The following is a 20,825-nucleotide window of genomic DNA, read 5'->3' on the forward strand; positions in this document are numbered from 1 at the left end:
GAAGTGCATCACAAAATCCGTCCTGGAATTATTTTCAGATGTGCCAAACCTAGCCTACCCAAGGACTTTCAGTGTAGAGGAAAAAGCAGTTTGCTGCTGCAATTAACTGCTTTGAGAGAAAGAAGACATGGACCAATAGAAAAACATTCTGGCAGGGCTAGTGGCGCAATGGATAACGCGTCTGACTACGGATCAGAAGATTCTAGGTTCAACTCCTGGCTAGCTCGTACTCTCCATATTTTATTTGTCACAATGGTTTTTACCAACTTGCTGCTCTATTGCCCAGCTAGCTCAAAAGAACATTTGTTAATTCCCTACTATGCACCTTTTTGGCCTTTAATAGCAAGCAACATTAAGAGGGCAAAATGTATACGTCCTGGAGTTTTTGTAGTGGCTTTGAAATAGCCTGGCTAGCTCATACGGTAGCGCACCAGATTCTCATTATCATGGTCTGTTCGAGCCCCATGTTGGCTGCTGTTTGAAACCTCCCTTGACCACCTTCCTGCCCGGCTAGCTCAGTCGGTAGAGCATGAGACTCTTAATCTCAGGGTCGTGGGTTCGAGCCCCACGTTGGGAGTAATTTTAACCCCACTGGACCCTTCAATTGTGCAAATGCCGTACGGGGGACTTTTTAGTGGATTACTTTGTCTTTGCGATTGGGACCTTAAACTTAGGTGTCTCTGGATCCATGATCAAGAGGTTGGGTCCCCCTGTCAAAATGTCTATTCCTTCAATAGTTTTGATCTGCTTAAAACTGACTATCTAAAAATTGGCATGATTAGTTGCAAAGGTATAAAGACTAAAGGTTGCACCAAGATTTGAACTCAGATCATAAGATCCAGAGTGCTAACCATTACACCAAGGAACCATTAGTTTAACAGGTAGGTTAGGAAGTAGCAAGTTCATTTGATAGCAAAAGGATGTGTCTCCTGTCAAGGTTCATGAACCTTGTGGACCATAATCTCTTTGTTGAACTTCTTTGTATTGAGATGAGGATCTCAAAACAGGCTGGCAGAGTAGATACCACGACTTATGATGGTGGCCCGCACTAGTCGTTTATTCACTTGGGATAGTTCTCAATCTCCAAGAAGAGATGGCAGTTGTGAAGATTTGTAAAAACATGATAGAACCCTCCCCGTCGGGGAATCGAACCCCGGTCTTCCGCGTGACAGGCGGAGATACTGTCCACTATACTAACGAGGATTGGACTCTAATGTAAAGCACAGAAGTGCATCACAAAATCCGTCCTGGAATTATTTTCAGATGTGCCAAACCTAGCCTACCCAAGGACTTTCAGTGTAGAGGAAAAAGCAGTTTGCTGCTGCAATTAACTGCTTTGGGAGAAAGAAGACATGGACCAATAGAAAAACATTCTGGCAGGGCTAGTGGCGCAATGGATAACGCGTCTGACTACGGATCAGAAGATTCTAGGTTCAACTCCTGGCTAGCTCGTACTCTCCATATTTTATTTGTCACAATGGTTTTTACCAACTTGCTGCTCTATTGCCCAGCTAGCTCAAAAGAACATTTGTTAATTCCCTACTATGCACCTTTTTGGCCTTTAATAGCAAGCAACATTAAGAGGGCAAAATGTATACGTCCTGGAGTTTTTGTAGTGGCTTTGAAATAGCCTGGCTAGCTCATACGGTAGCGCACCAGATTCTTATTATCAGGTTCTGTTCGAGCCCCATGTTGGCTGCTGTTTGAAACCTCCCTGGACTACCTTCCTGCCCGGCTAGCTCAGTCGGTAGAGCATGAGACTCTTAATCTCAGGGTCGTGGGTTCGAGCCCCACGTTGGGCGTAATTTTAACCCCACTGGACCCTTCAATTGTGCACATGCCGTACGGGGGACTTTTTAGTGGATTACTTTGTCTTTGCGATTGGGACCTTAAACTTAGGTGTCTCTGTATCCATGATCAAGAGGTTGGGTCCCCCTTTCAAAATGTCTATTCCTTCAATAGTTTTGATCTGTTTAAAACTGACTATCTAAAAATTGGCATGATTAGTTGCAAAGGTATAAAGACTAAAGGTTGCACCAAGATTTGAACTCAGATCATAAGATCCAGAGTGCTAACCATTACACCATGGAACCATTAGTTTAACAGGTAGGTTAGGAAGTAGCAAGTTCATTTGATAGCAAAAGGATGTGTCTCCTGTCAAGGTTCATGAACCTTGTGGACCATAATCTCTTTGTTGAACTTCTTTGTATTGAGATGAGGATCTCAAAACAGGCTGGCAGAGTAGATACCACGACTTATGATGGTGGCCCGCACTAGTCGTTTATTCACTTGGGATAGTTCTCAATCTCCAAGAAGAGATGGCAGTTGTGAAGATTTGTAAAAACATGATAGAACCCTCCCCGTCGGGGAATCGAACCCCGGTCTTCCGCGTGACAGGCGGAGATACTGTCCACTATACTAACGAGGATTGGACTCTATTGTAAAGCACAGAAGTGCATCACAAAATCCGTCCTGGAATTATTTTCAGATGTGCCAAACCTAGCCTACCCAAGGACTTTCAGTGTAGAGGAAAAAGCAGTTTGCTGCTGCAATTAACTGCTTTGGGAGAAAGAAGACATGGACCAATAGAAAAACATTCTGGCAGGGCTAGTGGCGCAATGGATAACGCGTCTGACTACGGATCAGAAGATTCTAGGTTCAACTCCTGGCTAGCTCGTACTCTCCATATTTTATTTGTCACAATGGTTTTTACCAACTTGCTGCTCTATTGCCCAGCTAGCTCAAAAGAACATTTGTTAATTCCCTACTATGCACCTTTTTGGCCTTTAATAGCAAGCAACATTAAGAGGGCAAAATGTATACGTCCTGGAGTTTTTGTAGTGGCTTTGAAATAGCCTGGCTAGCTCATACGGTAGCGCACCAGATTCTTATTATCAGGTTCTGTTCGAGCCCCATGTTGACTGCTGTTTGAAACCTCCCTGGACTACCTTCCTGCCCGGCTAGCTCAGTCGGTAGAGCATGAGACTCTTAATCTCAGGGTCGTGGGTTCGAGCCCCACGTTGGGCGTAATTTTAACCCCACTGGACCCTTCAATTGTGCACATGCCGTACGGGGGACTTTTTAGTGGATTACTTTGTCTTTGCGATTGGGACCTTAAACTTAGGTGTCTCTGTATCCATGATCAAGAGGTTGGGTCCCCCTTTCAAAATGTCTATTCCTTCAATAGTTTTGATCTGTTTAAAACTGACTATCTAAAAATTGGCATGATTAGTTGCAAAGGTATAAAGACTAAAGGTTGCACCAAGATTTGAACTCAGATCATAAGATCCAGAGTGCTAACCATTACACCATGGAACCATTAGTTTAACAGGTAGGTTAGGAAGTAGCAAGTTCATTTGATAGCAAAAGGATGTGTCTCCTGTCAAGGTTCATGAACCTTGTGGACCATAATCTCTTTGTTGAACTTCTTTGTATTGAGATGAGGATCTCAAAACAGGCTGGCAGAGTAGATACCACGACTTATGATGGTGGCCCGCACTAGTCGTTTATTCACTTGGGATAGTTCTCAATCTCCAAGAAGAGATGGCAGTTGTGAAGATTTGTAAAAACATGATAGAACCCTCCCCGTCGGGGAATCGAACCCCGGTCTTCCGCGTGACAGGCGGAGATACTGTCCACTATACTAATGAGGATTGGACTCTATTGTAAAGCACAGAAGTGCATCACAAAATCCGTCCTGGAATTATTTTCAGATGTGCCAAACCTAGCCTACCCAAGGACTTTCAGTGTAGAGGAAAAAGCAGTTTGCTGCTGCAATTAACTGCTTTGGGAGAAAGAAGACATGGACCAATAGAAAAACATTCTGGCAGGGCTAGTGGCGCAATGGATAACGCGTCTGACTACGGATCAGAAGATTCTAGGTTCAACTCCTGGCTAGCTCGTACTCTCCATATTTTATTTGTCACAATGGTTTTTACCAACTTGCTGCTCTATTGCCCAGCTAGCTCAAAAGAACATTTGTTAATTCCCTACTATGCACCTTTTTGGCCTTTAATAGCAAGCAACATTAAGAGGGCAAAATGTATACGTCCTGGAGTTTTTGTAGTGGCTTTGAAATAGCCTGGCTAGCTCATACGGTAGCGCACCAGATTCTTATTATCAGGTTCTGTTCGAGCCCCATGTTGGCTGCTGTTTGAAACCTCCCTGGGCTACCTTCCTGCCCGGCTAGCTCAGTCGGTAGAGCATGAGACTCTTAATCTCAGGGTCGTGGGTTCGAGCCCCACGTTGGGCGTAATTTTAACCCCACTGGACCCTTCAATTGTGCACATGCCGTACAGGGGACTTTTTAGTGGATTACTTTGTCTTTGCGATTGGGACCTTAAACTTAGGTGTCTCTGTATCCATGATCAAGAGGTTGGGTCCCCCTTTCAAAATGTCTATTCCTTCAATAGTTTTGATCTGTTTAAAACTGACTATCTAAAAATTGGCATGATTAGTTGCAAAGGTATAAAGACTAAAGGTTGCACCAAGATTTGAACTCAGATCATAAGATCCAGAGTGCTAACCATTACACCATGGAACCATTAGTTTAACAGGTAGGTTAGGAAGTAGCAAGTTCATTTGATAGCAAAAGGATGTGTCTCCTGTCAAGGTTCATGAACCTTGTGGACCATAATCTCTTTGTTGAACTTCTTTGTATTGAGATGAGGATCTCAAAACAGGCTGGCAGAGTAGATACCACGACTTATGATGGTGGCCCGCACTAGTCGTTTATTAACTTGGGATAGTTCTCAATCTCCAAGAAGAGATGGCAGTTGTGAAGATTTGTAAAAACATGATAGAACCCTCCCCGTCGGGGAATCGAACCCCGGTCTTCCGCGTGACAGGCGGAGATACTGTCCACTATACTAACGAGGATTGGACTCTATTGTAAAGCACAGAAGTGCATCACAAAATCCGTCCTGGAATTATTTTCAGATGTGCCAAACCTAGCCTACCCAAGGACTTTCAGTGTAGAGGAAAAAGCAGTTTGCTGCTGCAATTAACTGCTTTGGGAGAAAGAAGACATGGACCAATAGAAAAACATTCTGGCAGGGCTAGTGGCGCAATGGATAACGCGTCTGACTACGGATCAGAAGATTCTAGGTTCAACTCCTGGCTAGCTCGTACTCTCCATATTTTATTTGTCACAATGGTTTTTACCAACTTGCTGCTCTATTGCCCAGCTAGCTCAAAAGAACATTTGTTAATTCCCTACTATGCACCTTTTTGGCCTTTAATAGCAAGCAACATTAAGAGGGCAAAATGTATACGTCCTGGAGTTTTTGTAGTGGCTTTGAAATAGCCTGGCTAGCTCATACGGTAGCGCACCAGATTCTCATTATCATGGTCTGTTCGAGCCCCATGTTGGCTGCTGTTTGAAACCTCCCTGTACCACCTTCCTGCCCGGCTAGCTCAGTCGGTAGAGCATGAGACTCTTAATCTCAGGGTTGTGGGTTCGAGCCCCACGTTGGGCGTAATTTTAACCCCACTGGACCCTTCAATTGTGCAAATGCCGTACGGGGGACTTTTTAGTGGATTACTTTGTCTTTGCGATTGGGACCTTAAACTTAGGTGTCTCTGTATCCATGATCAAGAGGTTGGGTCCCCCTTTCAAAATGTCTATTCCTTCAATAGTTTTGATCTGTTTAAAACTGACTATCTAAAAATTGGCATGATTAGTTGCAAAGGTATAAAGACTAAAGGTTGCACCAAGATTTGAACTCAGATCATAAGATCCAGAGTGCTAACCATTACACCATGGAACCATTAGTTTAACAGGTAGGTTAGGAAGCAGCAAGTTCATTTGATAGCAAAAGGATGTGTCTCCTGTCAAGGTTCATGAACCTTGTGGACCATAATCTCTTTGTTGAACTTCTTTGTATTGAGATGAGGATCTCAAAACAGGCTGGCAGAGTAGATACCACGACTTATGATGGTGGCCTGCACTAGTCGTTTATTAACTTGGGATAGTTCTCAATCTCCAAGAAGAGATGGCAGTTGTGAAGATTTGTAAAAACATGATAGAACCCTCCCCGTCGGGGAATCGAACCCCGGTCTTCCGTGTGACAGGCGGAGATACTGTCCACTATACTAACGAGGATTGGACTCTATTGTAAAGCACAGAAGTGCATCACAAAATCCGTCCTGGAATTATTTTCAGATGTGCCAAACCTAGCCTACCCAAGGACTTTCAGTGTAGAGGAAAAAGCAGTTTGCTGCTGCAATTAACTGCTTTGAGAGAAAGAAGACATGGACCAATAGAAAAACATTCTGGCAGGGCTAGTGGCGCAATGGATAACGCGTCTGACTACGGATCAGAAGATTCTAGGTTCAACTCCTGGCTAGCTCGTACTCTCCATATTTTATTTGTCACAATGGTTTTTACCAACTTGCTGCTCTATTGCCCAGCTAGCTCAAAAGAACATTTGTTAATTCCCTACTATGCACCTTTTTGGCCTTTAATAGCAAGCAACATTAAGAGGGCAAAATGTATACGTCCTGGAGTTTTTGTAGTGGCTTTGAAATAGCCTGGCTAGCTCATACGGTAGCGCACCAGATTCTCATTATCATGGTCTGTTCGAGCCCCATGTTGGCTGCTGTTTGAAACCTCCCTTGACCACCTTCCTGCCCGGCTAGCTCAGTCGGTAGAGCATGAGACTCTTAATCTCAGGGTCGTGGGTTCGAGCCCCACGTTGGGAGTAATTTTAACCCCACTGGACCCTTCAATTGTGCAAATGCCGTACGGGGGACTTTTTAGTGGATTACTTTGTCTTTGCGATTGGGACCTTAAACTTAGGTGTCTCTGGATCCATGATCAAGAGGTTGGGTCCCCCTGTCAAAATGTCTATTCCTTCAATAGTTTTGATCTGCTTAAAACTGACTATCTAAAAATTGGCATGATTAGTTGCAAAGGTATAAAGACTAAAGGTTGCACCAAGATTTGAACTCAGATCATAAGATCCAGAGTGCTAACCATTACACCAAGGAACCATTAGTTTAACAGGTAGGTTAGGAAGTAGCAAGTTCATTTGATAGCAAAAGGATGTGTCTCCTGTCAAGGTTCATGAACCTTGTGGACCATAATCTCTTTGTTGAACTTCTTTGTATTGAGATGAGGATCTCAAAACAGGCTGGCAGAGTAGATACCACGACTTATGATGGTGGCCCGCACTAGTCGTTTATTCACTTGGGATAGTTCTCAATCTCCAAGAAGAGATGGCAGTTGTGAAGATTTGTAAAAACATGATAGAACCCTCCCCGTCGGGGAATCGAACCCCGGTCTTCCGCGTGACAGGCGGAGATACTGTCCACTATACTAACGAGGATTGGACTCTAATGTAAAGCACAGAAGTGCATCACAAAATCCGTCCTGGAATTATTTTCAGATGTGCCAAACCTAGCCTACCCAAGGACTTTCAGTGTAGAGGAAAAAGCAGTTTGCTGCTGCAATTAACTGCTTTGGGAGAAAGAAGACATGGACCAATAGAAAAACATTCTGGCAGGGCTAGTGGCGCAATGGATAACGCGTCTGACTACGGATCAGAAGATTCTAGGTTCAACTCCTGGCTAGCTCGTACTCTCCATATTTTATTTGTCACAATGGTTTTTACCAACTTGCTGCTCTATTGCCCAGCTAGCTCAAAAGAACATTTGTTAATTCCCTACTATGCACCTTTTTGGCCTTTAATAGCAAGCAACATTAAGAGGGCAAAATGTATACGTCCTGGAGTTTTTGTAGTGGCTTTGAAATAGCCTGGCTAGCTCATACGGTAGCGCACCAGATTCTTATTATCAGGTTCTGTTCGAGCCCCATGTTGGCTGCTGTTTGAAACCTCCCTGGACTACCTTCCTGCCCGGCTAGCTCAGTCGGTAGAGCATGAGACTCTTAATCTCAGGGTCGTGGGTTCGAGCCCCACGTTGGGCGTAATTTTAACCCCACTGGACCCTTCAATTGTGCACATGCCGTACGGGGGACTTTTTAGTGGATTACTTTGTCTTTGCGATTGGGACCTTAAACTTAGGTGTCTCTGTATCCATGATCAAGAGGTTGGGTCCCCCTTTCAAAATGTCTATTCCTTCAATAGTTTTGATCTGTTTAAAACTGACTATCTAAAAATTGGCATGATTAGTTGCAAAGGTATAAAGACTAAAGGTTGCACCAAGATTTGAACTCAGATCATAAGATCCAGAGTGCTAACCATTACACCATGGAACCATTAGTTTAACAGGTAGGTTAGGAAGTAGCAAGTTCATTTGATAGCAAAAGGATGTGTCTCCTGTCAAGGTTCATGAACCTTGTGGACCATAATCTCTTTGTTGAACTTCTTTGTATTGAGATGAGGATCTCAAAACAGGCTGGCAGAGTAGATACCACGACTTATGATGGTGGCCCGCACTAGTCGTTTATTCACTTGGGATAGTTCTCAATCTCCAAGAAGAGATGGCAGTTGTGAAGATTTGTAAAAACATGATAGAACCCTCCCCGTCGGGGAATCGAACCCCGGTCTTCCGCGTGACAGGCGGAGATACTGTCCACTATACTAACGAGGATTGGACTCTATTGTAAAGCACAGAAGTGCATCACAAAATCCGTCCTGGAATTATTTTCAGATGTGCCAAACCTAGCCTACCCAAGGACTTTCAGTGTAGAGGAAAAAGCAGTTTGCTGCTGCAATTAACTGCTTTGGGAGAAAGAAGAGATGGACCAATAGAAAAACATTCTGGCAGGGCTAGTGGCGCAATGGATAACGCGTCTGACTACGGATCAGAAGATTCTAGGTTCAACTCCTGGCTAGCTCGTACTCTCCATATTTTATTTGTCACAATGGTTTTTACCAACTTGCTGCTCTATTGCCCAGCTAGCTCAAAAGAACATTTGTTAATTCCCTACTATGCACCTTTTTGGCCTTTAATAGCAAGCAACATTAAGAGGGCAAAATGTATACGTCCTGGAGTTTTTGTAGTGGCTTTGAAATAGCCTGGCTAGCTCATACGGTAGCGCACCAGATTCTCATTATCATGGTCTGTTCGAGCCCCATGTTGGCTGCTGTTTGAAACCTCCCTGGACCACCTTCCTGCCCGGCTAGCTCAGTCGGTAGAGCATGAGACTCTTAATCTCAGGGTCGTGGGTTCGAGCCCCACGTTGGGCGTAATTTTAACCCCACTGGACCCTTCAATTTTGCAAATGCCGTACGGGGGACTTTTTAGTGGATTACTTTGTCTTTGCGATTGGGACCTTAAACTTAGGTGTCTCTGGATCCATGATCAAGAGGTTGGGTCCCCCTGTCAAAATGTCTATTCCTTCAATAGTTTTGATCTGCTTAAAACTGACTATCTAAAAATTGGCATGATTAGTTGCAAAGGTATAAAGACTAAAGGTTGCACCAAGATTTGAACTCAGATCATAAGATCCAGAGTGCTAACCATTACACCATGGAACCATTAGTTTAACAGGTAGGTTAGGAAGTAGCAAGTTCATTTGATAGCAAAAGGATGTGTCTCCTGTCAAGGTTCATGAACCTTGTGGACCATAATCTCTTTGTTGAACTTCTTTGTATTGAGATGAGGATCTCAAAACAGGCTGGCAGAGTAGATACCACGACTTATGATGGTGGCCCGCACTAGTCGTTTATTAACTTGGGATAGTTCTCAATCTCCAAGAAGAGATGGCAGTTGTGAAGATTTGTAAAAACATGATAGAACCCTCCCCGTCGGGGAATCGAACCCCGGTCTTCCGCGTGACAGGCGGAGATACTGTCCACTATACTAACGAGGATTGGACTCTAATGTAAAGCACAGAAGTGCATCACAAAATCCGTCCTGGAATTATTTTCAGATGTGCCAAACCTAGCCTACCCAAGGACTTTCAGTGTAGAGGAAAAAGCAGTTTGCTGCTGCAATTAACTGCTTTGGGAGAAAGAAGACATGGACCAATAGAAAAACATTCTGGCAGGGCTAGTGGCGCAATGGATAACGCGTCTGACTACGGATCAGAAGATTCTAGGTTCAACTCCTGGCTAGCTCGTACTCTCCATATTTTATTTGTCACAATGGTTTTTACCAACTTGCTGCTCTATTGCCCAGCTAGCTCAAAAGAACATTTGTTAATTCCCTACTATGCACCTTTTTGGCCTTTAATAGCAAGCAACATTAAGAGGGCAAAATGTATACGTCCTGGAGTTTTTGTAGTGGCTTTGAAATAGCCTGGCTAGCTCATACGGTAGCGCACCAGATTCTTATTATCAGGTTCTGTTCGAGCCCCATGTTGGCTGCTGTTTGAAACCTCCCTGGACTACCTTCCTGCCCGGCTAGCTCAGTCGGTAGAGCATGAGACTCTTAATCTCAGGGTCGTGGGTTCGAGCCCCACGTTGGGCGTAATTTTAACCCCACTGGACCCTTCAATTGTGCACATGCCGTACGGGGGACTTTTTAGTGGATTACTTTGTCTTTGCGATTGGGACCTTAAACTTAGGTGTCTCTGTATCCATGATCAAGAGGTTGGGTCCCCCTTTCAAAATGTCTATTCCTTCAATAGTTTTGATCTGTTTAAAACTGACTATCTAAAAATTGGCATGATTAGTTGCAAAGGTATAAAGACTAAAGGTTGCACCAAGATTTGAACTCAGATCATAAGATCCAGAGTGCCAACCATTACACCATGGAACCATTAGTTTAACAGGTAGGTTAGGAAGTAGCAAGTTCATTTGATAGCAAAAGGATGTGTCTCCTGTCAAGGTTCATGAACCTTGTGGACCATAATCTCTTTGTTGAACTTCTTTGTATTGAGATGAGGATCTCAAAACAGGCTGGCAGAGTAGATACCACGACTTATGATGGTGGCCTGCACTAGTCGTTTATTCACTTGGGATAGTTCTCAATCTCCAAGAAGAGATGGCAGTTGTGAAGATTTGTAAAAACATGATAGAACCCTCCCCGTCGGGGAATCGAACCCCGGTCTTCCGCGTGACAGGCGGAGATACTGTCCACTATACTAACGAGGATTGGACTCTATTGTAAAGCACAGAAGTGCATCACAAAATCCGTCCTGGAATTATTTTCAGATGTGCCAAACCTAGCCTACCCAAGGACTTTCAGTGTAGAGGAAAAAGCAGTTTGCTGCTGCAATTAACTGCTTTGGGAGAAAGAAGACATGGACCAATAGAAAAACATTCTGGCAGGGCTAGTGGCGCAATGGATAACGCGTCTGACTACGGATCAGAAGATTCTAGGTTCAACTCCTGGCTAGCTCGTACTCTCCATATTTTATTTGTCACAATGGTTTTTACCAACTTGCTGCTCTATTGCCCAGCTAGCTCAAAAGAACATTTGTTAATTCCCTACTATGCACCTTTTTGGCCTTTAATAGCAAGCAACATTAAGAGGGCAAAATGTATACGTCCTGGAGTTTTTGTAGTGGCTTTGAAATAGCCTGGCTAGCTCATACGGTAGCGCACCAGATTCTCATTATCATGGTCTGTTCGAGCCCCATGTTGGCTGCTGTTTGAAACCTCCCTGGACCACCTTCCTGCCCGGCTAGCTCAGTCGGTAGAGCATGAGACTCTTAATCTCAGGGTCGTGGGTTCGAGCCCCACGTTGGGCGTAATTTTAACCCCACTGGACCCTTCAATTGTGCAAATGCCGTACGGGGGACTTTTTAGTGGATTACTTTGTCTTTGCGATTGGGACCTTAAACTTAGGTGTCTCTGGATCCATGATCAAGAGGTTGGGTCCCCCTGTCAAAATGTCTATTCCTTCAATAGTTTTGATCTGCTTAAAACTGACTATCTAAAAATTGGCATGATTAGTTGCAAAGGTATAAAGACTAAAGGTTGCACCAAGATTTGAACTCAGATCATAAGATCCAGAGTGCTAACCATTACACCATGGAACCATTAGTTTAACAGGTAGGTTAGGAAGTAGCAAGTTCATTTGATAGCAAAAGGATGTGTCTCCTGTCAAGGTTCATGAACCTTGTGGACCATAATCTCTTTGTTGAACTTCTTTGTATTGAGATGAGGATCTCAAAACAGGCTGGCAGAGTAGATACCACGACTTATGATGGTGGCCCGCACTAGTCGTTTATTAACTTGGGATAGTTCTCAATCTCCAAGAAGAGATGGCAGTTGTGAAGATTTGTAAAAACATGATAGAACCCTCCCCGTCGGGGAATCGAACCCCGGTCTTCCGCGTGACAGGCGGAGATACTGTCCACTATACTAACGAGGATTGGACTCTAATGTAAAGCACAGAAGTGCATCACAAAATCCGTCCTGGAATTATTTTCAGATGTGCCAAACCTAGCCTACCCAAGGACTTTCAGTGTAGAGGAAAAAGCAGTTTGCTGCTGCAATTAACTGCTTTGGGAGAAAGAAGACATGGACCAATAGAAAAACATTCTGGCAGGGCTAGTGGCGCAATGGATAACGCGTCTGACTACGGATCAGAAGATTCTAGGTTCAACTCCTGGCTAGCTCGTACTCTCCATATTTTATTTGTCACAATGGTTTTTACCAACTTGCTGCTCTATTGCCCAGCTAGCTCAAAAGAACATTTGTTAATTCCCTACTATGCACCTTTTTGGCCTTTAATAGCAAGCAACATTAAGAGGGCAAAATGTATACGTCCTGGAGTTTTTGTAGTGGCTTTGAAATAGCCTGGCTAGCTCATACGGTAGCGCACCAGATTCTCATTATCATGGTCTGTTCGAGCCCCATGTTGGCTGCTGTTTGAAACCTCCCTGGACCACCTTCCTGCCCGGCTAGCTCAGTCGGTAGAGCATGAGACTCTTAATCTCAGGGTCGTGGGTTCGAGCCCCACGTTGGGCGTAATTTTAACCCCACTGGACCCTTCAATTGTGCAAATGCCGTACGGGGGACTTTTTAGTGGATTACTTTGTCTTTGCGATTGGGACCTTAAACTTAGGTGTCTCTGGATCCATGATCAAGAGGTTGGGTCCCCCTGTCAAAATGTCTATTCCTTCAATAGTTTTGATCTGCTTAAAACTGACTATCTAAAAATTGGCATGATTAGTTGCAAAGGTATAAAGACTAAAGGTTGCACCAAGATTTGAACTCAGATCATAAGATCCAGAGTGCTAACCATTACACCATGGAACCATTAGTTTAACAGGTAGGTTAGGAAGTAGCAAGTTCATTTGATAGCAAAAGGATGTGTCTCCTGTCAAGGTTCATGAACCTTGTGGACCATAATCTCTTTGTTGAACTTCTTTGTATTGAGATGAGGATCTCAAAACAGGCTGGCAGAGTAGATACCACGACTTATGATGGTGGCCCGCACTAGTCGTTTATTCACTTGGGATAGTTCTCAATCTCCAAGAAGAGATGGCAGTTGTGAAGATTTGTAAAAACATGATAGAACCCTCCCCGTCGGGGAATCGAACCCCAGTCTTCCGCGTGACAGGCGGAGATACTGTCCACTATACTAACGAGGATTGGACTCTATTGTAAAGCACAGAAGTGCATCACAAAATCCGTCCTGGAATTATTTTCAGATGTGCCAAACCTAGCCTACCCAAGGACTTTCAGTGTAGAGGAAAAAGCAGTTTGCTGCTGCAATTAACTGCTTTGGGAGAAAGAAGACATGGACCAATAGAAAAACATTCTGGCAGGGCTAGTGGCGCAATGGATAACGCGTCTGACTACGGATCAGAAGATTCTAGGTTCAACTCCTGGCTAGCTCGTACTCTCCATATTTTATTTGTCACAATGGTTTTTACCAACTTGCTGCTCTATTGCCCAGCTAGCTCAAAAGAACATTTGTTAATTCCCTACTATGCACCTTTTTGGCCTTTAATAGCAAGCAACATTAAGAGGGCAAAATGTATACGTCCTGGAGTTTTTGTAGTGGCTTTGAAATAGCCTGGCTAGCTCATACGGTAGCGCACCAGATTCTTATTATCAGGTTCTGTTCGAGCCCCATGTTGGCTGCTGTTTGAAACCTCCCTGGACTACCTTCCTGCCCGGCTAGCTCAGTCGGTAGAGCATGAGACTCTTAATCTCAGGGTCGTGGGTTCGAGCCCCACGTTGGGCGTAATTTTAACCCCACTGGACCCTTCAATTGTGCACATGCCGTACGGGGGACTTTTTAGTGGATTACTTTGTCTTTGCGATTGGGACCTTAAACTTAGGTGTCTCTGTATCCATGATCAAGAGGTTGGGTCCCCCTTTCAAAATGTCTATTCCTTCAATAGTTTTGATCTGCTTAAAACTGACTATCTAAAAATTGGCATGATTAGTTGCAAAGGTATAAAGACTAAAGGTTGCACCAAGATTTGAACTCAGATCATAAGATCCAGAGTGCTAACCATTACACCATGGAACCATTAGTTTAACAGGTAGGTTAGGAAGTAGCAAGTTCATTTGATAGCAAAAGGATGTGTCTCCTGTCAAGGTTCATGAACCTTGTGGACCATAATCTCTTTGTTGAACTTCTTTGTATTGAGATGAGGATCTCAAAACAGGCTGGCAGAGTAGATACCACGACTTATGATGGTGGCCCGCACTAGTCGTTTATTCACTTGGGATAGTTCTCAATCTCCAAGAAGAGATGGCAGTTGTGAAGATTTGTAAAAACATGATAGAACCCTCCCCGTCGGGGAATCGAACCCCGGTCTTCCGCGTGACAGGCGGAGATACTGTCCACTATACTAACGAGGATTGGACTCTATTGTAAAGCACAGAAGTGCATCACAAAATCCGTCCTGGAATTATTTTCAGATGTGCCAAACCTAGCCTACCCAAGGACTTTCAGTGTAGAGGAAAAAGCAGTTTGCTGCTGCAATTAACTGCTTTGGGAGAAAGAAGACATGGACCAATAGAAAAACATTCTGGCAGGGCTAGTGGCGCAATGGATAACGCGTCTGACTACGGATCAGAAGATTCTCGGTTCAACTCCTGGCTAGCTCGTACTCTCCATATTTTATTTGTCACAATGGTTTTTACCAACTTGCTGCTCTATTGCCCAGCTAGCTCAAAAGAACATTTGTTAATTCCCTACTATGCACCTTTTTGGCCTTTAATAGCAAGCAACATTAAGAGGGCAAAATGTATACGTCCTGGAGTTTTTGTAGTGGCTTTGAAATAGCCTGGCTTGCTCATACGGTAGCGCACCAGATTCTTATTATCAGGTTCTGTTCGAGCCCCATGTTGGCTGCTGTTTGAAACCTCCCTGGACTACCTTCCTGCCCGGCTAGCTCAGTCGGTAGAGCATGAGACTCTTAATCTCAGGGTCGTGGGTTCGAGCCCCACGTTGGGCGTAATTTTAACCCCACTGGACCCTTCAATTGTGCACATGCCGTACGGGGGACTTTTTAGTGGATTACTTTGTCTTTGCGATTGGGACCTTAAACTTAGGTGTCTCTGTATCCATGATCAAGAGGTTGGGTCCCCCTTTCAAAATGTCTATTCCTTCAATAGTTTTGATCTGTTTAAAACTGACTATCTAAAAATTGGCATGATTAGTTGCAAAGGTATAAAGACTAAAGGTTGCACCAAGATTTGAACTCAGATCATAAGATCCAGAGTGCTAACCATTACACCATGGAACCATTAGTTTAACAGGTAGGTTAGGAAGTAGCAAGTTCATTTGATAGCAAAAGGATGTGTCTCCTGTCAAGGTTCATGAACCTTGTGGACCATAATCTCTTTGTTGAACTTCTTTGTATTGAGATGAGGATCTCAAAACAGGCTGGCAGAGTAGATACCACGACTTATGATGGTGGCCTGCACTAGTCGTTTATTCACTTGGGATAGTTCTCAATCTCCAAGAAGAGATGGCAGTTGTGAAGATTTGTAAAAACATGATAGAACCCTCCCCGTCGGGGAATCGAACCCCGGTCTTCCGCGTGACAGGCGGAGATACTGTCCACTATACTAACGAGGATTGGACTCTATTGTAAAGCACAGAAGTGCATCACAAAATCCGTCCTGGAATTATTTTCAGATGTGCCAAACCTAGCCTACCCAAGGACTTTCAGTGTAGAGGAAAAAGCAGTTTGCTGCTGCAATTAACTGCTTTGGGAGAAAGAAGACATGGACCAATAGAAAAACATTCTGGCAGGGCTAGTGGCGCAATGGATAACGCGTCTGACTACGGATCAGAAGATTCTAGGTTCAACTCCTGGCTAGCTCGTACTCTCCATATTTTATTTGTCACAATGGTTTTTACCAACTTGCTGCTCTATTGCCCAGCTAGCTCAAAAGAACATTTGTTAATTCCCTACTATGCACCTTTTTGGCCTTTAATAGCAAGCAACATTAAGAGGGCAAAATGTATACGTCCTGGAGTTTTTGTAGTGGCTTTGAAATAGCCTGGCTAGCTCATACAGTAGCGCACCAGATTCTTATTTTCAGGTTCTGTTCGAGCCCCATGTTGGCTGCTGTTTGAAACCTCCCTGGACTACCTTCCTGCCCGGCTAGCTCAGTCGGTAGAGCATGAGACTCTTAATCTCAGGGTCGTGGGTTCGAGCCCCACGTTGGGCGTAATTTTAACCCCACTGGACCCTTCAATTGTGCACATGCCGTACGGGGGACTTTTTAGTGGATTACTTTGTCTTTGCGATTGGGACCTTAAACTTAGGTGTCTCTGTATCCATGATCAAGAGGTTGGGTCCCCCTTTCAAAATGTCTATTCCTTCAATAGTTTTGATCTGTTTAAAACTGACTATCTAAAAATTGGCATGATTAGTTGCAAAGGTATAAAGACTAAAGGTTGCACCAAGATTTGAACTCAGATCATAAGATCCAGAGTGCTAACCATTACACCATGGAACCATTAGTTTAACAGGTAGGTTAGGAAGTAGCAAGTTCATTTGATAGCAAAAGGATGTGTCTCCTGTCAAGGTTCATGAACCTTGTGGACCATAATCTCTTTGTTGAACTTCTTTGTATTGAGATGAGGATCTCAAAACAGGCTGGCAGAGTAGATACCACGACTTATGATGGTGGCCTGCACTAGTCGTTTATTCACTTGGGATAGTTCTCAATCTCCAAGAAGAGATGGCAGTTGTGAAGATTTGTAAAAACATGATAGAACCCTCCCCGTCGGGGAATCGAACCCCGGTCTTCCGCGTGACAGGCGGAGATACTGTCCACTATACTAACGAGGATTGGACTCTATTGTAAAGCACAGAAGTGCATCACAAAATCCGTCCTGGAATTATTTTCAGATGTGCCAAACCTAGCCTACCCAAGGACTTTCAGTGTAGAGGAAAAAGCAGTTTGCTGCTGCAATTAACTGCTTTGGGAGAAAGAAGACATGGACCAATAGAAAAACATTCTGGCAGGGCTAGTGGCGCAATGGATAACGCGTCTGACTACGGATCAGAAGATTCTAGGTTCAACTCCTGGCTAGCTCGTACTCTCCATATTTTATTTGTCACAATGGTTTTTACCAACTTGCTGCTCTATTGCCCAGCTAGCTCAAAAGAACATTTGTTAATTCCCTACTATGCACCTTTTTGGCCTTTAATAGCAAGCAACATTAAGAGGGCAAAATGTATACGTCCTGGAGTTTTTGTAGTGGCTTTGAAATAGCCTGGCTAGCTCATACGGTAGCGCACCAGATTCTCATTATCATGGTCTGTTCGAGCCCCATGTTGGCTGCTGTTTGAAACCTCCCTGGACCACCTTCCTGCCCGGCTAGCTCAGTCGGTAGAGCATGAGACTCTTAATCTCAGGGTCGTGGGTTCGAGCCCCACGTTGGGCGTAATTTTAACCCCACTGGACCCTTCAATTGTGCAAATGCCGTACGGGGGACTTTTTAGTGGATTACTTTGTCTTTGCGATTGGGAGCTTAAACTTAGGTGTCTCTGGATCCATGATCAAGAGGTTGGGTCCCCCTGTCAAAATGTCTATTCCTTCAATAGTTTTGATCTGTTTAAAACTGACTATCTAAAAATTGGCATGATTAGTTGCAAAGGTATAAAGACTAAAGGTTGCACCAAGATTTGAACTCAGATCATAAGATCCAGAGTGCTAACCATTACACCATGGAACCATTAGTTTAACAGGTAGGTTAGGAAGTAGCAAGTTCATTTGATAGCAAAAGGATGTGTCTCCTGTCAAGGTTCATGAACCTTGTGGACCATAATCTCTTTGTTGAACTTCTTTGTATTGAGATGAGGATCTCAAAACAGGCTGGCAGAGTAGATACCACGACTTAGGATGGTGGCCCGCACTAGTCGTTTATTAACTTGGGATAGTTCTCAATCTCCAAGAAGAGATGGCAGTTGTGAAGATTTGTAAAAACATGATAGAACCCTCCCCGTCGGGGAATCGAACCCCGGTCTTCCGCGTGACAGGCGGAGATACTGTCCACTATACTAACGAGGATTGGACTCTATTGTAAAGCACAGAAGTGCATCACAAAATCTGTCCTGGAATTATTTTCAGATGTGCCAAACCTACCCTACCCAAGGACTTTCAGTGTAGAGGAAAAAGCAGTTTGCTGCTGCAATTAACTGCTTTGGGAGAAAGAAGACATGGACCAATAGAAAAACATTCTGGCAGGGCTAGTGGCGCAATGGATAACGCGTCTGACTACGGATCAGAAGATTCTAGGTTCAACTCCTGGCTAGCTCGTACTCTCCATATTTTATTTGTCACAATGGTTTTTACCAACTTGCTGCTCTATTGCCCAGCTAGCTCAAAAGAACATTTGTTAATTCCCTACTATGCACCTTTTTGGCCTTTAATAGCAAGCAACATTAAGAGGGCAAAATGTATACGTCCTGGAGTTTTTGTAGTGGCTTTGAAATAGCCTGGCTAGCTCATACGGTAGCGCACCAGATTCTTATTATCAGGTTCTGTTCGAGCCCCATGTTGGCTGCTGTTTGAAACCTCCCTGGACTACCTTCCTGCCCGGCTAGCTCAGTCGGTAGAGCATGAGACTCTTAATCTCAGGGTCGTGGGTTCGAGCCCCACGTTGGGCGTAATTTTAACCCCACTGGACCCTTCAATTGTGCACATGCCGTACGGGGGACTTTTTAGTGGATTACTTTGTCTTTGCGATTGGGACCTTAAACTTAGGTGTCTCTGTATCCATGATCAAGAGGTTGGGTCCCCCTTTCAAAATGTCTATTCCTTCAATAGTTTTGATCTGCTTAAAACTGACTATCTAAAAATTGGCATGATTAGTTGCAAAGGTATAAAGACTAAAGGTTGCACCAAGATTTGAACTCAGATCATAAGATCCAGAGTGCTAACCATTACACCATGGAACCATTAGTTTAACAGGTAGGTTAGGAAGTAGCAAGTTCATTTGATAGCAAAAGGATGTGTCTCCTGTCAAGGTTCATGAACCTTGTGGACCATAATCTCTTTGTTGAACTTCTTTGTATTGAGATGAGGATCTCAAAACAGGCTGGCAGAGTAGATACCACGACTTATGATGGTGGCCCGCACTAGTCGTTTATTCACTTGGGATAGTTCTCAATCTCCAAGAAGAGATGGCAGTTGTGAAGATTTGTAAAAACATGATAGAACCCTCCCCGTCGGGGAATCGAACCCCGGTCTTCCGCGTGACAGGCGGAGATACTGTCCACTATACTAACGAGGATTAGACTCTATTGTAAAGCACAGAAGTGCATCACAAAATCCGTCCTGGAATTATTTTCAGATGTGCCAAACCTAGCCTACCCAAGGACTTTCAGTGTAGAGGAAAAAGCAGTTTGCTGCTGCAATTAACTGCTTTGGGAGAAAGAAGACATGGACCAATAGAAAAACATTCTGGCAGGGCTAGTGGCGCAATGGATAACGCGTCTGACTACGGATCAGAAGATTCTAGGTTCAACTCCTGGCTAGCTCGTACTCTCCATATTTTATTTGTCACAATGGTTTTTACCAACTTGCTGCTCTATTGCCCAGCTAGCTCAAAAGAACATTTGTTAATTCCCTACTATGCACCTTTTTGGCCTTTAATAGCAAGCAACATTAAGAGGGCAAAATGTATACGTCCTGGAGTTTTTGTAGTGGCTTTGAAATAGCCTGGCTAGCTCATAAGGTAGCGCACCAGATTCTTATTATCAGGTTCTGTTCGAGCCCCATGTTGGCTGCTGTTTGAAACCTCCCTGGACTACCTTCCTGCCCGGCTAGCTCAGTCGGTAGAGCATGAGACTCTTAATCTCAGGGTCGTGGGTTTGAGCCCCACGTTGGGCGTAATTTTAACCCCACTGGACCCTTCAATTGTGCACATGCCGTACGGGGGACTTTTTAGTGGATTACTTTGTCTTTGCGATTGGGACCTTAAACTTAGGTGTCTCTGGATCCATGATCAAGAGGTTGGGTCCCCCTGTCAAAATGTCTATTCCTTCAATAGTTTTGATCTGCTTAAAACTGACTATCTAAAAATTGGCATGATTAGTTGCAAAGGTATAAAGACTAAAGGTTGCACCAAGATTTGAACTCAGATCATAAGATCCAGAGTGCTAACCATTACACCATGGAACCATTAGTTTAACAGGTAGGTTAGGAAGTAGCAAGTTCATTTGATAGCAAAAGGATGTGTCTCCTGTCAAGGTTCATGAACCTTGTGGACCATAATCTCTTTGTTGAACTTCTTTGTATTGAGATGAGGATCTCAAAACAGGCTGGCAGAGTAGATACCACGACTTATGATGGTGGCCCGCACTAGTCGTTTATTCACTTGGGATAGTTCTCAATCTCCAAGAAGAGATGGCAGTTGTGAAGATTTGTAAAAACATGATAGAACCCTCCCCGTCGGGGAATCGAACCCCGGTCTTCCGCGTGACAGGCGGAGATACTGTCCACTATACTAACGAGGATTGGACTCTATTGTAAAGCACA

At 43.9% G+C, this 20,825-nt stretch overlaps 44 non-coding genes across 44 annotated transcripts; 30 read left to right on the forward strand and 14 right to left on the reverse strand.

Annotated features, from left to right (window-relative positions):
* The first annotated feature begins 154 nt into the window (after positions 1-154).
* On the forward strand, positions 155-227 carry trnar-acg (transfer RNA arginine (anticodon ACG)). The gene has a single exon. It is a non-coding gene; the product is annotated as a tRNA-Arg (tRNA).
* A 904-nt stretch (positions 228-1,131) lies between these two features.
* trnad-guc (transfer RNA aspartic acid (anticodon GUC)) lies at positions 1,132-1,203 on the reverse strand. Its single transcript has one exon. It is a non-coding gene; the product is annotated as a tRNA-Asp (tRNA).
* Positions 1,204-1,379: 176 nt separating this feature from the next.
* trnar-acg (transfer RNA arginine (anticodon ACG)) lies at positions 1,380-1,452 on the forward strand. Its single transcript has one exon. It is a non-coding gene; the product is annotated as a tRNA-Arg (tRNA).
* A 277-nt stretch (positions 1,453-1,729) lies between these two features.
* Positions 1,730-1,802, forward strand: trnak-cuu (transfer RNA lysine (anticodon CUU)). Its single transcript has one exon. It is a non-coding gene; the product is annotated as a tRNA-Lys (tRNA).
* A 554-nt stretch (positions 1,803-2,356) lies between these two features.
* trnad-guc (transfer RNA aspartic acid (anticodon GUC)) lies at positions 2,357-2,428 on the reverse strand. Its single transcript has one exon. It is a non-coding gene; the product is annotated as a tRNA-Asp (tRNA).
* A 176-nt stretch (positions 2,429-2,604) lies between these two features.
* On the forward strand, positions 2,605-2,677 carry trnar-acg (transfer RNA arginine (anticodon ACG)). The gene has a single exon. It is a non-coding gene; the product is annotated as a tRNA-Arg (tRNA).
* Positions 2,678-2,954: 277 nt separating this feature from the next.
* On the forward strand, positions 2,955-3,027 carry trnak-cuu (transfer RNA lysine (anticodon CUU)). The gene has a single exon. It is a non-coding gene; the product is annotated as a tRNA-Lys (tRNA).
* Positions 3,028-3,829: 802 nt separating this feature from the next.
* trnar-acg (transfer RNA arginine (anticodon ACG)) lies at positions 3,830-3,902 on the forward strand. Its single transcript has one exon. It is a non-coding gene; the product is annotated as a tRNA-Arg (tRNA).
* Positions 3,903-4,179: 277 nt separating this feature from the next.
* Positions 4,180-4,252, forward strand: trnak-cuu (transfer RNA lysine (anticodon CUU)). Its single transcript has one exon. It is a non-coding gene; the product is annotated as a tRNA-Lys (tRNA).
* A 554-nt stretch (positions 4,253-4,806) lies between these two features.
* Positions 4,807-4,878, reverse strand: trnad-guc (transfer RNA aspartic acid (anticodon GUC)). Its single transcript has one exon. It is a non-coding gene; the product is annotated as a tRNA-Asp (tRNA).
* A 176-nt stretch (positions 4,879-5,054) lies between these two features.
* Positions 5,055-5,127, forward strand: trnar-acg (transfer RNA arginine (anticodon ACG)). Its single transcript has one exon. It is a non-coding gene; the product is annotated as a tRNA-Arg (tRNA).
* A 277-nt stretch (positions 5,128-5,404) lies between these two features.
* trnak-cuu (transfer RNA lysine (anticodon CUU)) lies at positions 5,405-5,477 on the forward strand. The gene has a single exon. It is a non-coding gene; the product is annotated as a tRNA-Lys (tRNA).
* Positions 5,478-6,279: 802 nt separating this feature from the next.
* Positions 6,280-6,352, forward strand: trnar-acg (transfer RNA arginine (anticodon ACG)). The gene has a single exon. It is a non-coding gene; the product is annotated as a tRNA-Arg (tRNA).
* Positions 6,353-7,256: 904 nt separating this feature from the next.
* On the reverse strand, positions 7,257-7,328 carry trnad-guc (transfer RNA aspartic acid (anticodon GUC)). Its single transcript has one exon. It is a non-coding gene; the product is annotated as a tRNA-Asp (tRNA).
* Positions 7,329-7,504: 176 nt separating this feature from the next.
* On the forward strand, positions 7,505-7,577 carry trnar-acg (transfer RNA arginine (anticodon ACG)). Its single transcript has one exon. It is a non-coding gene; the product is annotated as a tRNA-Arg (tRNA).
* Positions 7,578-7,854: 277 nt separating this feature from the next.
* Positions 7,855-7,927, forward strand: trnak-cuu (transfer RNA lysine (anticodon CUU)). Its single transcript has one exon. It is a non-coding gene; the product is annotated as a tRNA-Lys (tRNA).
* A 554-nt stretch (positions 7,928-8,481) lies between these two features.
* On the reverse strand, positions 8,482-8,553 carry trnad-guc (transfer RNA aspartic acid (anticodon GUC)). Its single transcript has one exon. It is a non-coding gene; the product is annotated as a tRNA-Asp (tRNA).
* A 176-nt stretch (positions 8,554-8,729) lies between these two features.
* Positions 8,730-8,802, forward strand: trnar-acg (transfer RNA arginine (anticodon ACG)). The gene has a single exon. It is a non-coding gene; the product is annotated as a tRNA-Arg (tRNA).
* Positions 8,803-9,079: 277 nt separating this feature from the next.
* On the forward strand, positions 9,080-9,152 carry trnak-cuu (transfer RNA lysine (anticodon CUU)). Its single transcript has one exon. It is a non-coding gene; the product is annotated as a tRNA-Lys (tRNA).
* A 554-nt stretch (positions 9,153-9,706) lies between these two features.
* On the reverse strand, positions 9,707-9,778 carry trnad-guc (transfer RNA aspartic acid (anticodon GUC)). The gene has a single exon. It is a non-coding gene; the product is annotated as a tRNA-Asp (tRNA).
* A 176-nt stretch (positions 9,779-9,954) lies between these two features.
* Positions 9,955-10,027, forward strand: trnar-acg (transfer RNA arginine (anticodon ACG)). Its single transcript has one exon. It is a non-coding gene; the product is annotated as a tRNA-Arg (tRNA).
* A 277-nt stretch (positions 10,028-10,304) lies between these two features.
* trnak-cuu (transfer RNA lysine (anticodon CUU)) lies at positions 10,305-10,377 on the forward strand. The gene has a single exon. It is a non-coding gene; the product is annotated as a tRNA-Lys (tRNA).
* A 554-nt stretch (positions 10,378-10,931) lies between these two features.
* Positions 10,932-11,003, reverse strand: trnad-guc (transfer RNA aspartic acid (anticodon GUC)). The gene has a single exon. It is a non-coding gene; the product is annotated as a tRNA-Asp (tRNA).
* Positions 11,004-11,179: 176 nt separating this feature from the next.
* trnar-acg (transfer RNA arginine (anticodon ACG)) lies at positions 11,180-11,252 on the forward strand. The gene has a single exon. It is a non-coding gene; the product is annotated as a tRNA-Arg (tRNA).
* A 277-nt stretch (positions 11,253-11,529) lies between these two features.
* Positions 11,530-11,602, forward strand: trnak-cuu (transfer RNA lysine (anticodon CUU)). The gene has a single exon. It is a non-coding gene; the product is annotated as a tRNA-Lys (tRNA).
* Positions 11,603-12,156: 554 nt separating this feature from the next.
* trnad-guc (transfer RNA aspartic acid (anticodon GUC)) lies at positions 12,157-12,228 on the reverse strand. The gene has a single exon. It is a non-coding gene; the product is annotated as a tRNA-Asp (tRNA).
* A 176-nt stretch (positions 12,229-12,404) lies between these two features.
* Positions 12,405-12,477, forward strand: trnar-acg (transfer RNA arginine (anticodon ACG)). The gene has a single exon. It is a non-coding gene; the product is annotated as a tRNA-Arg (tRNA).
* Positions 12,478-12,754: 277 nt separating this feature from the next.
* Positions 12,755-12,827, forward strand: trnak-cuu (transfer RNA lysine (anticodon CUU)). Its single transcript has one exon. It is a non-coding gene; the product is annotated as a tRNA-Lys (tRNA).
* Positions 12,828-13,629: 802 nt separating this feature from the next.
* On the forward strand, positions 13,630-13,702 carry trnar-acg (transfer RNA arginine (anticodon ACG)). Its single transcript has one exon. It is a non-coding gene; the product is annotated as a tRNA-Arg (tRNA).
* Positions 13,703-13,979: 277 nt separating this feature from the next.
* trnak-cuu (transfer RNA lysine (anticodon CUU)) lies at positions 13,980-14,052 on the forward strand. The gene has a single exon. It is a non-coding gene; the product is annotated as a tRNA-Lys (tRNA).
* Positions 14,053-14,606: 554 nt separating this feature from the next.
* On the reverse strand, positions 14,607-14,678 carry trnad-guc (transfer RNA aspartic acid (anticodon GUC)). The gene has a single exon. It is a non-coding gene; the product is annotated as a tRNA-Asp (tRNA).
* Positions 14,679-15,204: 526 nt separating this feature from the next.
* Positions 15,205-15,277, forward strand: trnak-cuu (transfer RNA lysine (anticodon CUU)). The gene has a single exon. It is a non-coding gene; the product is annotated as a tRNA-Lys (tRNA).
* Positions 15,278-15,831: 554 nt separating this feature from the next.
* Positions 15,832-15,903, reverse strand: trnad-guc (transfer RNA aspartic acid (anticodon GUC)). Its single transcript has one exon. It is a non-coding gene; the product is annotated as a tRNA-Asp (tRNA).
* A 176-nt stretch (positions 15,904-16,079) lies between these two features.
* On the forward strand, positions 16,080-16,152 carry trnar-acg (transfer RNA arginine (anticodon ACG)). Its single transcript has one exon. It is a non-coding gene; the product is annotated as a tRNA-Arg (tRNA).
* A 277-nt stretch (positions 16,153-16,429) lies between these two features.
* On the forward strand, positions 16,430-16,502 carry trnak-cuu (transfer RNA lysine (anticodon CUU)). Its single transcript has one exon. It is a non-coding gene; the product is annotated as a tRNA-Lys (tRNA).
* Positions 16,503-17,056: 554 nt separating this feature from the next.
* Positions 17,057-17,128, reverse strand: trnad-guc (transfer RNA aspartic acid (anticodon GUC)). Its single transcript has one exon. It is a non-coding gene; the product is annotated as a tRNA-Asp (tRNA).
* Positions 17,129-17,304: 176 nt separating this feature from the next.
* On the forward strand, positions 17,305-17,377 carry trnar-acg (transfer RNA arginine (anticodon ACG)). Its single transcript has one exon. It is a non-coding gene; the product is annotated as a tRNA-Arg (tRNA).
* A 277-nt stretch (positions 17,378-17,654) lies between these two features.
* Positions 17,655-17,727, forward strand: trnak-cuu (transfer RNA lysine (anticodon CUU)). Its single transcript has one exon. It is a non-coding gene; the product is annotated as a tRNA-Lys (tRNA).
* A 554-nt stretch (positions 17,728-18,281) lies between these two features.
* On the reverse strand, positions 18,282-18,353 carry trnad-guc (transfer RNA aspartic acid (anticodon GUC)). The gene has a single exon. It is a non-coding gene; the product is annotated as a tRNA-Asp (tRNA).
* A 176-nt stretch (positions 18,354-18,529) lies between these two features.
* trnar-acg (transfer RNA arginine (anticodon ACG)) lies at positions 18,530-18,602 on the forward strand. Its single transcript has one exon. It is a non-coding gene; the product is annotated as a tRNA-Arg (tRNA).
* A 277-nt stretch (positions 18,603-18,879) lies between these two features.
* On the forward strand, positions 18,880-18,952 carry trnak-cuu (transfer RNA lysine (anticodon CUU)). Its single transcript has one exon. It is a non-coding gene; the product is annotated as a tRNA-Lys (tRNA).
* Positions 18,953-19,506: 554 nt separating this feature from the next.
* On the reverse strand, positions 19,507-19,578 carry trnad-guc (transfer RNA aspartic acid (anticodon GUC)). The gene has a single exon. It is a non-coding gene; the product is annotated as a tRNA-Asp (tRNA).
* Positions 19,579-19,754: 176 nt separating this feature from the next.
* On the forward strand, positions 19,755-19,827 carry trnar-acg (transfer RNA arginine (anticodon ACG)). The gene has a single exon. It is a non-coding gene; the product is annotated as a tRNA-Arg (tRNA).
* Positions 19,828-20,731: 904 nt separating this feature from the next.
* trnad-guc (transfer RNA aspartic acid (anticodon GUC)) lies at positions 20,732-20,803 on the reverse strand. Its single transcript has one exon. It is a non-coding gene; the product is annotated as a tRNA-Asp (tRNA).
* Positions 20,804-20,825: the final 22 nt, after the last annotated feature.

This window comes from Callionymus lyra, chromosome 4 (assembly GCF_982586985.1).
Source record: "Callionymus lyra chromosome 4, fCalLyr1.hap1.1, whole genome shotgun sequence".
Classification (NCBI taxonomy): domain Eukaryota; kingdom Metazoa; phylum Chordata; class Actinopteri; order Syngnathiformes; family Callionymidae; genus Callionymus; species Callionymus lyra.